Below are 13,167 nucleotides of genomic sequence, written 5' to 3'. Positions count from 1 at the left end.
ATGATGATGCTCACTCAGGGATTCCTGCTATTGCCCTATTTTCTGTAAATAATATAATGTGAAAGATGGGAGCCATTCTTATGACAGATCATGTCACAACTTATGTACCTTTCTGCTTTGAGCAAAGGCAGATTACCCTGAACTTCTTTGGCAACACCACAAACCTCTAAAAGGAAGGATGGACTGAAGTTCCTTTTAGAACAGCCTAGGAAAGTCAGAATTTCTTTTTTCCTGGATTTTACCTCCAAGTCCCTTGTACTCAAATTGAGAGACCTGAGTAGCTGATTGAGGTCCCAAATTCTGGATGAGGTTAAGGGGTTGTAGTGCCAAAGTCACTGTTCACCCTTGACTCTTTCGGTATCTGCTTGAGTTTTCTGAGCCTAGTGGCTTAAACCAGTCATGTGTTTTCCCCAGAGGGATATTCAGCAGGGAACCAGCATCTGACAAGCAAATTCACCTAGTCCAGAGGCCAAGCCAACACTTTGATAGCAAAAAGATTGGGTTCAAATCCAAATTTGGGGCCCCAATTCATTCAACAGTGGCTGAATTTGTGACTTCCCCCTGTACCTCACTCCCTCCTAAGCAGAGTACACAGTGGATCATACTTTCAGGATTGCTTTATGGAAAAGTTATATTAAGGGTAATTCAGGTGCTTCTGGTAAAGACCAGGCCAGCAGCTGAGGCAGGAGGCAGGTGTGTTACAAACTTCCTTCCCACATCCCTCAGCACAAGGGACTTTCCATGTCTGCTGTTGGATTTCAGATTCATTAAAGCCAGGCAGGAAGACATGGCTCATATGCACACAGTGCTTTTCCTGCTGATCAATAAGCTTCCTTCCTGCCTGATAACTAAACCACTTATAATATTAACAGTGTTATTTAAGACCTGTGGAAACTCAGTCTGATTCAAGCAAACCAGAAATATCTTGACCTAGATACTGGGAACAAAACAATTTTGAGTAAACTTCGGGACTGCCCTTTCTTCTATCATTGCACTTGACATTTTATTGGGGAATTGGAGCAAAACTATTTTACCCCAAATGTTCTTACACCAGCATACTTATTCAGGGAGAAAAATCTTTCTGACACTTTCCCCCTCTCAATTTAGATTAAAAGGGGTGCATTTTAGAGTCTATTAATAAGGGACATGGACTGCCCTTTCAACAACTGCAGTTATATATTATATCAGAATATCAGAAAGAATAAATGAGACTCAACTCTGTGTTCTTCTGAGGATAAAAGGACCATGAGGAAACAAAGAACATAAACAGTATTTTCACCATGTTAAATGTGTGCAAGCTCAAGAAAGTGACCTGCACTGTAAGAGAGGGTCACTGATGCAGAATGGTTCAATAAATGTTTTCAGAAGCACCATCAGGCTGTTGCTTCTTTGGGCTTTAAGTAATGCTGGGCGCATTTTGCAGCACCTTTGCAAAGCAAGGCCTTGCTTTCCTGAAGGTCCGTACCAAAATTCATAGGCTTCCCCAAGAAGGCACACCTGCACAGCTTGTCTAACATACCCAACTGCAAAGCTCAGGGCTGACTTGAGTATCCAACCTTCTGTCCAGAGCAGGAGCCTCACCTGGACTTCAGAGTCTAATCTAGCTTATTTCTGCTTATTCCTCTTATCCATGCAAATTTTGGTGCTTACCTCTACATGTTCCCGTAGATGGAGCATTTTAAGTGTTTACCTGCCTGGAAGACAGTCTGCTTAACAGAAGGTAGCAAAGGAAAAGAAGGACTTTCAGAAAAGATCAAATACATCATAAGCTTGGCAGACACTGTAGCCCTGAAACAGCAGTTTGAAACTTGCACCATAACAAATCTTCTCCTATACATTATCTCACAGGAAACAACACATGATAAATTCTTAGCACAATGTGATTCCCCTCCTTCCTCCTCCTCCTCACTTCAGAAAGATTTAACATCTAATTCAGCTTTTGACGAGCTGCTTCATCACTGCGGGAATGCTGTTGATCTCTGTCGGAACCCTGCGGCCTTGGACAGAACAAACTGAAAGGGGAAAAAAAAATTTTGGCCGTCTGTAATGATAAATAAATACATTACAGGATACAACTCTGGGGAATGGAGGCTGACACTGACTGAGCACCATGACCTCCACACAACTGCCAAGTCTCCACCGCTTAACAAAAGTCAACTTTTGTTTGCCTTCTCCCCCCTCAATGACAATTTCTTAAAGAGCAAATGCAGGATGGAAAAGGGAAAAAAAAAAAAAATAAAACCAATAAAAGATAGAGAGCTCCAAATCTGCCTCATCTGCTGCCCAGAGGCACTTCGGTTTTGACAGAACAGTATTTTATTTCTTTGGTCTCCTGGAAATTGGGGGAAACCAGTCCATGCTGCATCAGCAGCAGCAGGACAAGGAAGCTGCGCCACAGGGAATGCTCAAATCCCTTTAAAAATTTTTTTGCACTAGGATGTGCCTGCCTTCAGGCTAGTTCTTGGCTCCAATTTGATTTTCTGTCTACTTAAGTCCCACTCACAAAATCAAATATGTATTTCAGCTGTTGGGTCTTCACATTGATAGCAACAATAATTAAGTAGAGAGGAAGCAATTGGTTACCCCATCAGATAAGCCACCTCCTCATCTCTGGAAGCCTCACCCACTTGCATCAACCTGTTTCCTAGACTCTCCTTTTCCCCATCTCTCCAATCTCTTTCCCACTTCTCTCCAATCACACAGAAAGGTGATACCTGCTGCCACCTCTCCTCATTTTACAGATGCACAGAGTGATAAATAATGTGACAAAGTCAGTCAAGTCAAAAACCAGGTATGGACTGGAAGCATTAACTCTTGTGTCTGCATTGTGCTTACCATAAGGTATTACTCCCCTAACTGCGTGTGCTTCATGGGAACCACAGAGGACTCAGCCTGATCATACAAGTCCACAGTCAAGTCCCCAAGACCCTTCAACACCTTAAAGCAAAATACAGCACACAAAACCCCTCACTAACTCTGACAAAGCTCATTCCAGCCCAGAAAGAGAAGAGCTTCCCCAGCCTGGTGTTAATCAGCCCCACTGGTTCGCTGAGTGATTCATCCCCGGCACAAAGCCGATGTAGCTGCACCACTCCTGGAGCCCACGCCAGCATTGCTTCCCAGAGCTTCGCTGCACCCTGCAGAGGCTCCAGCTCATTCCAAGCAGTCTCAGGGATACAAGGCACAGCTTGTTCCAAGTGTTTCTCCTGCTCCCTTCACTCCCCTAAGAGATGTCTCCTGCCAGCTCGCCCGGTCTCACTGCCACCAATACCGGGCTCTATCTTCACAGCTCTGGGCTTGCAGATCGTTTAACTCAGCTATTCACCAAAGCACCTATTTAATCCACTCTGCTCACAGTTGCTACTACTAAAATACTTTGTGTTTTCAAATGTCCTGTGACTACGTATGCTTTGTAATATCCTTCTTATTTCCCCCATCACCTGTCCTTTGTATACACAGCAAAGAGGATAAGGGAAAGATGATTACACTCGTCCAAACACTGGAAGACTCATGATTCAATCCCTTTATCTTTTGTCTCTGGTTGACATTTTTAATTTCTCAATCTATCTTGTTTCATTCTCTTTAGGTTTAGAGGATTGGAATGGTTCACTTTCAGTTAAGGGTAGGATCTTTCTAACATGTCTTCTTACATTTGAATACTCTCCTGAACATTTTCCATTGCTTTGAAATTCCCTCTGAGAGTAACCGGAGAAAAGTAGTTTTCTTCAGCTTCATCAATTCCCTAAGACTGTTCTGCCAGGGAATACTTACTTCACATTAATTATATCTTTGACTGTCCCTGTAGTTGTTTCCTGCAAGTGTAAATTGAGTGCATTACAGTCTCTGTTAGCAAAGGGCTGCTCGATGCACTGTGGGGGCTGCACTTACACACAGATTTCCATAAAATCAGGCAGGAGTTCTAAGTGGTGCACAAGCATTCCCCAAACCACCACTGAACTCATGTCTTGACCTGCCCATCAGAACAAGATTGACACTTTCTAGGAGACAGCGCATGAGGAGAAAAAAATATCAGAAATAAATATGAAATCCATTTTCAAAGCCATACATCCCAAACCTTTCACTTGAGTCAAATACAGGAAAACCCAAAAAGCAGGACAAAACAGAAACCAGCCCAAATGCAGAGAAGCTCTGCCTCTGATGCAGGTACAACAGAAGCATGGGCCCCTCTATCTCAGTCAACAGTTTTGAATGTGAATTCCTCCCTTCAGAACCCAAAGAGGCCTTTGCTGTACTCAGCAACTCATCCACCACAGGCAGCAGCAGAGGGGATCTACTGTGACCTGTGTCTGTAGCTGAGGGGAAATGCAAAGCTTCTGCAGAAATCAAAGTGGGTGGAAATCAGCTGTGGACATCTGGGTGGACATTATCTGCCAGTGCAGTCCTCTCTGCTGGCCTGCTTCTCCCTTGCTGCTGCAGATCTCCTACGTGTGCACGCTCTGCCTGTGTGTTTAAACAAAAAGGCTGATAAGGAGTACTTGTCTGTCAGCAATATCTGAAGCCCACGGCTCTTTGAGAGCATTTGGGTTTACTTGGCGGGTCATGCTGACTCCTTGTGAGCTGTTTATCATGACTAAAAACTCCAGAGATTGGCACTATGCCAGTGTCTTCCCTTCTCTTCCCTCCCCCCACCCCTTTCTCCCCTCCTGGGTATTGATGCTACATCAAAACAAACCTCCAGTTCACATAGCAACAGAACATTTTTATATAACCCCTGCATGGGAACACTGCACAGGCCGTTGGACAATCACTTGCAAGCACGTTAGGTAATTCCAGGATATTTTGCTGTTTTTTGTCAAAAACACCCCTGACTAAATGAACTATAAAATGGGAAGAGGATCTTTTGCACATGGGCCAGATTTGAAACACAACTTGGCACCAAGGACATCAGGGGATTAGGGCACCTATTGGTTCCATATTCTAAATTTTGCCATTTTCTATCTCACTTGGAATCAAACTGGGGAGTCCAAAGCATTTAAGCCAGTTTGTGCATAATGTAATTGAAAGCAAAACAATGCTGAAGAGATCTGCTGAGTCCAGGCTTTAATATGACAAAGACTGAAATTTAGATTTTGGTAGACACTGAAAACTCCCATTGCTATCCAAAGCAGGGATATCTGTGCAGACTGTGTACTTACACAGCTATAAACCAGCCAGGTCATCTTAACTTCACTTCTCTCATCCTGTAACAAAAGGTTAGTCATTTCAATAAGGACATAATAAATATGTAACTTCAAATCTTTTCACAGCATGCCCATCTCATCTTTACATTGGGTTAATCCCATCTTTCAGGGCTTCCACTACTTGGCTGCAAGGATCACAAATGGGGAGAAACTGAGGACTTTTACTGCTTACCACTGATCCATAACAAGAATAGGACACCAAGAAGGGCAAATCAGGACCTACAGTAACACGAGAGCCACTATTTACTCTCTGGTAATATCTTACCTGTGTACATTGAGTTCAGCTCATCACAAGATCTTGGATTAAGGACAGAACTTTCCTCCAAGCCCTACTGATAGCAATCACTGAAGATTTTTACCTCCACTACCAGCATCCCAGGATTTCCTGGGAATTTCAGCAAGTTACTTGCAGTTCCCAGGCTTTAGGACACTGCTGATGACTTCGACTTCTCCTGCTCTTTTCCTCTAGTGTAATACAGCCTTTTGATCTTTTTCATTAGGTCTTAAGTAAGTCACTGGAAACATTTTGTGGTGAGTAGGTGGTATGGGAAATATATTCTCTGGACCTTTCCAGACTAAACATCTACAGCCTGATTGCTTCAGTTGTAGTGTAATGCACCGGCCCAGTGCTCCTGCACCATTTGCAAAAGATAATAGTTAAGGTGTATCTATCTATCTAGGTTATTATACAGTGCACATCATTAAAGGATAATTCATACAGCAGCTAAAATACAGGTAATATATGATAAAAATTATGGACTAACTTTTGTAGCTCTAGAGAAACTCTTCTATGTACCATTTCATGACTACAATGATAGAAGTGGCAGGATGTCTTAATTAAGACATTCTTTCCCCCATTATCTCTTAATTCCTTTGGATATTCCCATCTTCATGTTGACCATTTAACTGCCTGCAACAAAATAGGATGGACTAAAGCCAAATCCTTTTTATAGGGGTTCCACTCCAACATATTTACTGTCCTCCTTCACAGCCATCCAGATGTATCACCAAAACTCTCAGGGCCAGGACATTGCAGCAAATACCTGGAGAGCAGCAACAGGCTGGGGGAACAGAACATTTCCCAGAACAGCCATCAAAGCCTCCCTCACTGCTACCACAGCCCCTGCTGGCATTACTTGAGTAAAACCTCTGAGTGAACAAAGCTTAGATTAAAAATATATTTAAGAAAGTATCACAAAACTATGACTTTTCAACAAAATTACTACTACTACTACTACAAAAAAAGGATGGACCTGAGAGTTTACAGCACTTAAAGTTAAAAGTTATTATAAAAAATACTTAGGTGCTACTTCACTGTACCCCTTCTCCTCTCCACGTCAGGGAAGATGAGCAGGTCACTCGAGCAGCAGCCCAGAGGTTCTCCCCTCGTGTAAAGCCCATACACAACATGCTGGGCTCACATGAAGAAAATTCTTTAGCCACATGTCTCCCAGCCTCAAACTGGCTCCAAAAAATCATCTGAAAGCCTCTAATTTTGCTAGCCCAGGAACACTCATGACTTCATATGGGCTTCACCCTTCCCTTACTCTAATGCCTTTCAGGTTCAGCAAAGCAGAGCCATAAAGGATTGTTAGGAAGTGTTAATGGGCTGCAGTGGCTCTGGAATCCAGCACTGGCTGGCAAATTATCACACCCCATTGTCACTTCATCAGCTGGCAGCCTGGGACAACACAGGTGCCTCGGTGCTCGGGGCTGCTCACATTGGTGAAGAGGCCAGGAGAGCACCCAAGGCAACTGCCCACCCTCAGTATCCGTCCTCAATATGCTGTGTAATCTTTGGATTTCAAGAGAGGATCTGCTTTTTTCTCCCAGCAACTTGCTCAGCAGTAAACTCATCAACTTAGTCAAACTTGCCTCCACACATATCTTGTCTCAAGCTTTCAAGAAATTCCTGTGCTTTCGTTTCTGGCAACAAACTTGGGAAGCCTTTTGGGGGAACACTCAATTCCTTGCTTTGTAGAGCTAAAGCAGAATACAACCAGCATATCTAAAAGGCTGACCACATCATCTATTTCAGGTACATAACACAAGAGCACTGCAGAGAGAAACACATCTAGGAGGAAATTCAAGGCCCTAAGACAGGTTCTGTGAATCAGCATGAACAGCTCTCTAAAATGTAAAAATAAAGGAAACCAAATATATGCAGCCAACTTGGTGAAGCTCCATTGGCAACCAATTATGCCCCGAGCCTTATTTTCAGAAGTGTGTGCATGTAATGGTGTGTGCAAAAATGAACAATCAATAGTGTCCTTCATTTATATGACTTGCCATGATTGCATCCTGCAGCCATGGTAACTGTGCCCCCACCTGAGGGGCTGCAGGAACAGATATGCAGATTGGCTTGTGGGTTCCCATCCCAGCTGCTGAGAACACCTCGTTTTAAGGAACCTCAAACCCCAAAGTCATGTTTGACAGAAGAGCCTCCATTGCAGAGAAGGGGTTCGTGTGTGTTACGTGGATATAAATGCACACACATGAGGGCATTCATATGTGAACAGAACAACGTGATTGACTTCTTCTGTTACATTAGTGGTGACAGGAAGGAAGAAGCATCAGCTAAATCCTTTGCACGTGCTGCTGCTGCTCACAAGGTCAGTGAGGACACCGAGACCGCTGTGCCTCTGCCCCCCACGTGTGGATCTGTGAGCAGATACTCATTGGGACAAAGGGCTGACTCAAGATATGCTCCAGACAAGGGGGCAAGCAAGGCAGTGCCTGACTTCACTGGGGAACTCAGGGAGTGCTGGCAAGGCCAAACAATCAGGTGTACAACTCTTCTACACAGCACGAGCATCCCCTCAGGGCTCTGGTCCAATTAAACAAGGCTGAAGAAGGCCTTTGGAGAGTAAAGAAACCTCTTACTTCATCTTATGTTAAAACAAGCATAAAAACCATGCAGAAAACAGATGTTTGTCTCTTTTTTTAGAAAAATCCTGCTCACATTCCCAACAAGGAAGAATGGTTGCCCAGTCTCAGCCAGTGCAGTTTTTGGAACACCAAATCTCTATTGAGAGAAGCCCAAAGGTATGACAGGGAAGTGAAATTGCCAACTGATGCAGACACAGCTGAGTTGACCTTTTCTTTTCTTTTTCCTCTGGACCAGGCCAGGAAAAAAGCCAGAAGGAACAAGAAAAATATTTATTGAGTCTACAAGTGTTCACTTTCTCCATGCAATGGAAATCCTTTATGTCATAGGCACTGAAGAGAGGAGGGAAAGCCCTGCAGGGCTGCTTTAAGCCACAGCATTGCTGTTCTGGTGTCAACAGTTTTGAGGAAGAATCTGCACACTGGGGGAGTCCAAAGAGGCACTGGGTGGGTGCCAGGAGCATCAGAAGTGGTGAAAATGGATTGAAAAGTGCTGCTGCCTCCCTCATAGCATAGATTTTGAAGTCTGCTCTGCCCAAGAGTTTCTGTCCTGTGCCCTGCAAACACACGCACTTGGCTGGCCTTGACACTGCCCAGGTCACTCAGCTCCTCCTGGGTTTTGTTTACTGCCTGGTGTTTTTGAGTACAGCGCATGGCATCTCCTCTGAAAGAAGTCCTAACAAGAAAAATAAAGCTTGTTTATCCAGTTTAACCACTGGATAAAGCCTAAACACATTGGATAAAGCATTCTACAGCCTCTACATTCATTATCAATTAATTATTGAAAGGGTACCTGTTGAGTGTTTTTAATATGCATAAAAGTAAAGACAATTCCAGTTGCCATGCAACTGACTGAGGATCATGTAAACATAAATGCAGTAGTTTCATTTTCATGAATAATCTTACGTATCTGGAGAGGAGGGCTCAGCAGAGCCACCACAGACCAGAGCAGAGGAGAAGCATTAAGGGTGCAGGGGAATTAACCACTTGGTATCTGTGAGCCTCTCTCTTAGGAATTAATTTGATTATCAGTGTAACAAAAAAGGCCAGGACCTTGTATCCACGGACTGAGGTACAATTGTTTGGCCCCTGGAATTGCATCCTGCAAGATTGACATGGAATATTTATATACGATGCAATCAAGAGAGGTCTTATTGACAATCAGCCATAGCTCAGCATGCAGCCTGATAAGACTTGTAATTATACAGATGAAAAAAGAAATGACAAAAGAGGTATGTGATGATTCCAGCTGATCTCTACTGCTCCACACAGACACCATCAATCTCTGCTTAGTTTGGTTTAAAGTACAGATGGTTCCACTAAGCATCAGAGATTCCAGTACCTATCCAGAGTAAGATTGCAAACTTTCTCTCTCAAGAAATTTACTAGAGATGAACTTTAGGAAAACAAAAATCTTTCTGAATTCAGACAAAATGTGGTTATTATTGTTATAAATAAGGAAATGGTTTAAAAGTTGTTTTATAAAATAGAATGAAAAGATACGTTTTTATTTCAGAAAAACTACTTTTAAAGTTGACAAAAATGTTTCTTTTTTTACTTTCTCTTTACATTATTCTTTCCGTTTCCCTTGGAACAAACTTCTGCTTTTTGGCATGGTTACAATAAAAAAAAAAAAAAAGAAAAAATTATTTGCCGAGTGCATAGACTGAACAACATAAAACCAGCAGAAACATCTCCCACATTTAGAAGCAGCAAGTAAACACATAGTTTCAATTCTATTCAATTTCTTTCTCCAAAACCCTTTCTCCTGTAGTCTAAACAATCTGATTTAGCTGTTAGCAAGCCCAAGTCCTCAGGTTGCTTATTTTCTCTGCTCTACTCTTGCAGAGGCTGCAGGGCGCCTTATTCCCATGAAGACCTGCACCCTCCAGGTGATGCAAATGTTATTCTCTTTACCTGTTCCACAAAGTTTTTTCTTCCATCTCTCTTTTCCCTTTGCTGCTGACAGACCTGCCAGGGAGCAGACTCTCTTAGGTTGTAATTAAAGTCACAGGAGTGAGACCTTGAACCCCATTTGTGTAAGCGATTGATAGGTTTAGCTGATACATATTTTTTTTTTTAGGATTTTGTTTGTTGCTGGTTTTTTATACCTGCATACAATTTATAAGAGTAGGCAGCATGGTCTTAAACACAGCTCATATTACTCCTGCATGCACTCAAAAGAAATGTTTGGCATTTAACTTTATAATAAAAGGTATCAATTAGGAACTGTCAATGTTTTCAGTAGTGATATCTAATTACTGTAACTTGCTATAGGCTATCTTGTTAAATTCTAGTTGAATGACTAAGTATTCCTGACAAGTTTAATGCATTATTAAAGGTGTAATTACTTGGTTATTGCTCATGTAATTCTGAGTTAATTACCTGACATCTAAATTCATCATTTTTATGTTTATTGAACTTTGGTAAATTCACTTTTAGCTATTGCTTGGTATTTACACCACAACTCTCTTCCACTCATTTTTAACTTAAAGGAGGTCCAGGAAGGGGAAAGGATCTACAGTCACAACAAGTCTAATTTTCTTATCAGTGTTCCATTTTCCTATGCTTTCCTTGCCTGCTGCCATTTAACCACATTGTGATTTGCTCAGTTTTCAACAGAAGAAAATTACGCTACAAGTTTTCAGATGAAGTGAAATGCTGATCCTACTGAAATCAGTGGCAAAGCTCTCAGCCTGAGTAGTGACAGGAGTTTACCCTTGTGAACACTTGTTCTGGGAGCAGAGAATGAACTGTCCCAAGTGCAATGGGACACAGGATTTCCTTGGAGTTGGCATCAGCAGTCAGATGCCAAAGAGGCGTCTCCAAGAGTCAGTCATTGTAATTTCCACTCACAACATGCAGGAGAAACGTATAAATAAACAATGTACTTGAAATTCCCTTCTACTGCTATGCTTCCCCCCTGTACAATGCCTTATTTCCCACCCTGGATTTGCAAACACAGCCTCTTGTGCATCCCCCAGTTCGTACCACAGCCCTTTGCTCCCCAGGGTCCTCACTGTGTTGACCCACAGCAGGTGGAAAAGTAAATGCTGTCCATGCCACCAAATAAAAACCTTGACAAGCTCAAGTGCCATCATTATACAGTCAGTGAATCCGAGGTTATAAATCTTGCTTCATTCCCGTTTGGAAGAAAGATCTTCAATTAAGCAGAAATTGATTTTCTAATGATTTTTTTTTTTTTTCCTGCTCATGATTGGTAGAATGTTTGAAACTGTTCCAGCCCAACAACATACAGACAGAACAATTAAACGTGTTGTAGCTGACAGCAGGACTGATTTTTAAGTCAGTGAATTCAATTTAGCCCTTTGATTTTTTGGCAAGACGTGCACCTTGCAACACTTATGAAGAAAGAAAATATTATCCTAGCTAACCTTTGCAACTCTCAAGCCAGTCAGAAAGCAAGGAGGAAATGCGATGGGGCTTGGGAAGCTGTTCTGATCTTATGGAATCCCTCACTACTCTGCAGTGCGTGTAACACTGAAATTAGTGCAGTTTCCAATTAAATAAATTACTTAAGTAGTTTGTGATGACTGAGACATTAGTGAAGGCTTGAATAAGTTATTTGGCAGATCAGATGCCACATTATCTTTGTTGATAATGATACTTAGGAAATTAGGGACCCACAATCACAGTTTTCAAGGCATATCTGAATTTTAGTGTTGATGGAAAAGACTCAAAATTGATCGATTCAAAGCCCACTAAGCTTACTTGGAGTTTTTCCATTAATTTCAAAGCTTTCCACACCAAAATTTAAGGCATAGCCCTTCTATAAAATAATACTTTCTGTGCACAGAGAACAATCAGAATAGGATTAAAATCCTATTAGATGTGAATTAAGCTAATAATTTAAACCTTACTCTACAATGATACGCTGACAGGCACTGGTTTACCTTCCAAACTCTCCAGATGTAGTTCTGATCCTACTAATTTTTTTAATAAGGTAGAATTAAAATTGAGATCCTTCCATCTACAGGACAATACTGAATGCAATTATCTATGTTGTGTTAATAATTAGTGGAGCTCACCTTGACCCACCACCTCTGGAGGGATTTAAAAGTCATGTGGATGTGGTCCTACCTGGGGCCATGGTTTAGTGGTGGGCTTGGCAGTGCTGGGTTGGACTTGGTGATATTCAAGGTCTTTTCCAACCTAAACAATTCTATGATTTCATGACACAGCTGTGACAGGGATGACACAAGCACAGGACAAAAAGACAAACTGCTCCCTGAGAAGTTGAAATGTCACTGTCAAAGCAACAGACAGGAGACTCAGAAAAATTGAGAATGCAAAGAAGCTCAGAGGCAACACTATTTGTCAAGGAAGACAAGAGGCAGTATCTCACTAGCAATTTAATCCTTGTTGTAACTTTGTGGGCAACTCAGACTTGAACAAAACCACTGGAGCACAGGCCAGAGCCGAGCCAGCCTGCACCACAAGTCACAGTCATTTCAAAGCTGGACCATAGTATGTCTCCAGTTTAATCCAGTTTAATCTTTTTCATCTGTAGATGATATTGGCCAGGAGAATCTAAATCTTGCTAGAACGAGTCAGTAAAAGTAGGTGCCACGTTTCCTTGAAGCAATCAAAGTAAATCCCATTTTCTATCAGTCTAATAAGGAAAGTTTGGAGATTTTCAGCTTGCATTTCCTAGTATGTTAATTTCATCTTTGCCCACATATTATTCTGCTTGATCTGACCTGAATCTGACTTATTGCATTTCCCAAACTACTTTTCACTCAGCGGTTAATTAAAAGATTTGGTCCCTGACACACTGCTTACAGCCCTTATTGGCACCCATTAGCCCAGCTAGACTAATTCTCCTGAAAAGCAAACCTCCTTATATTCCCAGGGTCAAAAGTTCACAGACAATTCCCTAAATCTTTAACATTCACTATTAGTTCATTATTTGAACCTACTCTGCTGTAAGAGGCTGTATTCAAATGTAGGCATAAAAAGTCATTCAAAAAAGACAGTTTCTCACACAAATTCATCACTTGCCAGTTCAGTCCGTCTCTGTCTGTACAACATTAGGACTGTACAGTGCAAGAAATATGAA

Source organism: Corvus hawaiiensis, chromosome 17, assembly GCF_020740725.1.
Source record: "Corvus hawaiiensis isolate bCorHaw1 chromosome 17, bCorHaw1.pri.cur, whole genome shotgun sequence".
NCBI classification, from domain to species: domain Eukaryota; kingdom Metazoa; phylum Chordata; class Aves; order Passeriformes; family Corvidae; genus Corvus; species Corvus hawaiiensis.
The sequence above is the reverse complement of the archived record's forward strand: the minus strand, read 5'-3'. Positions refer to the sequence as shown.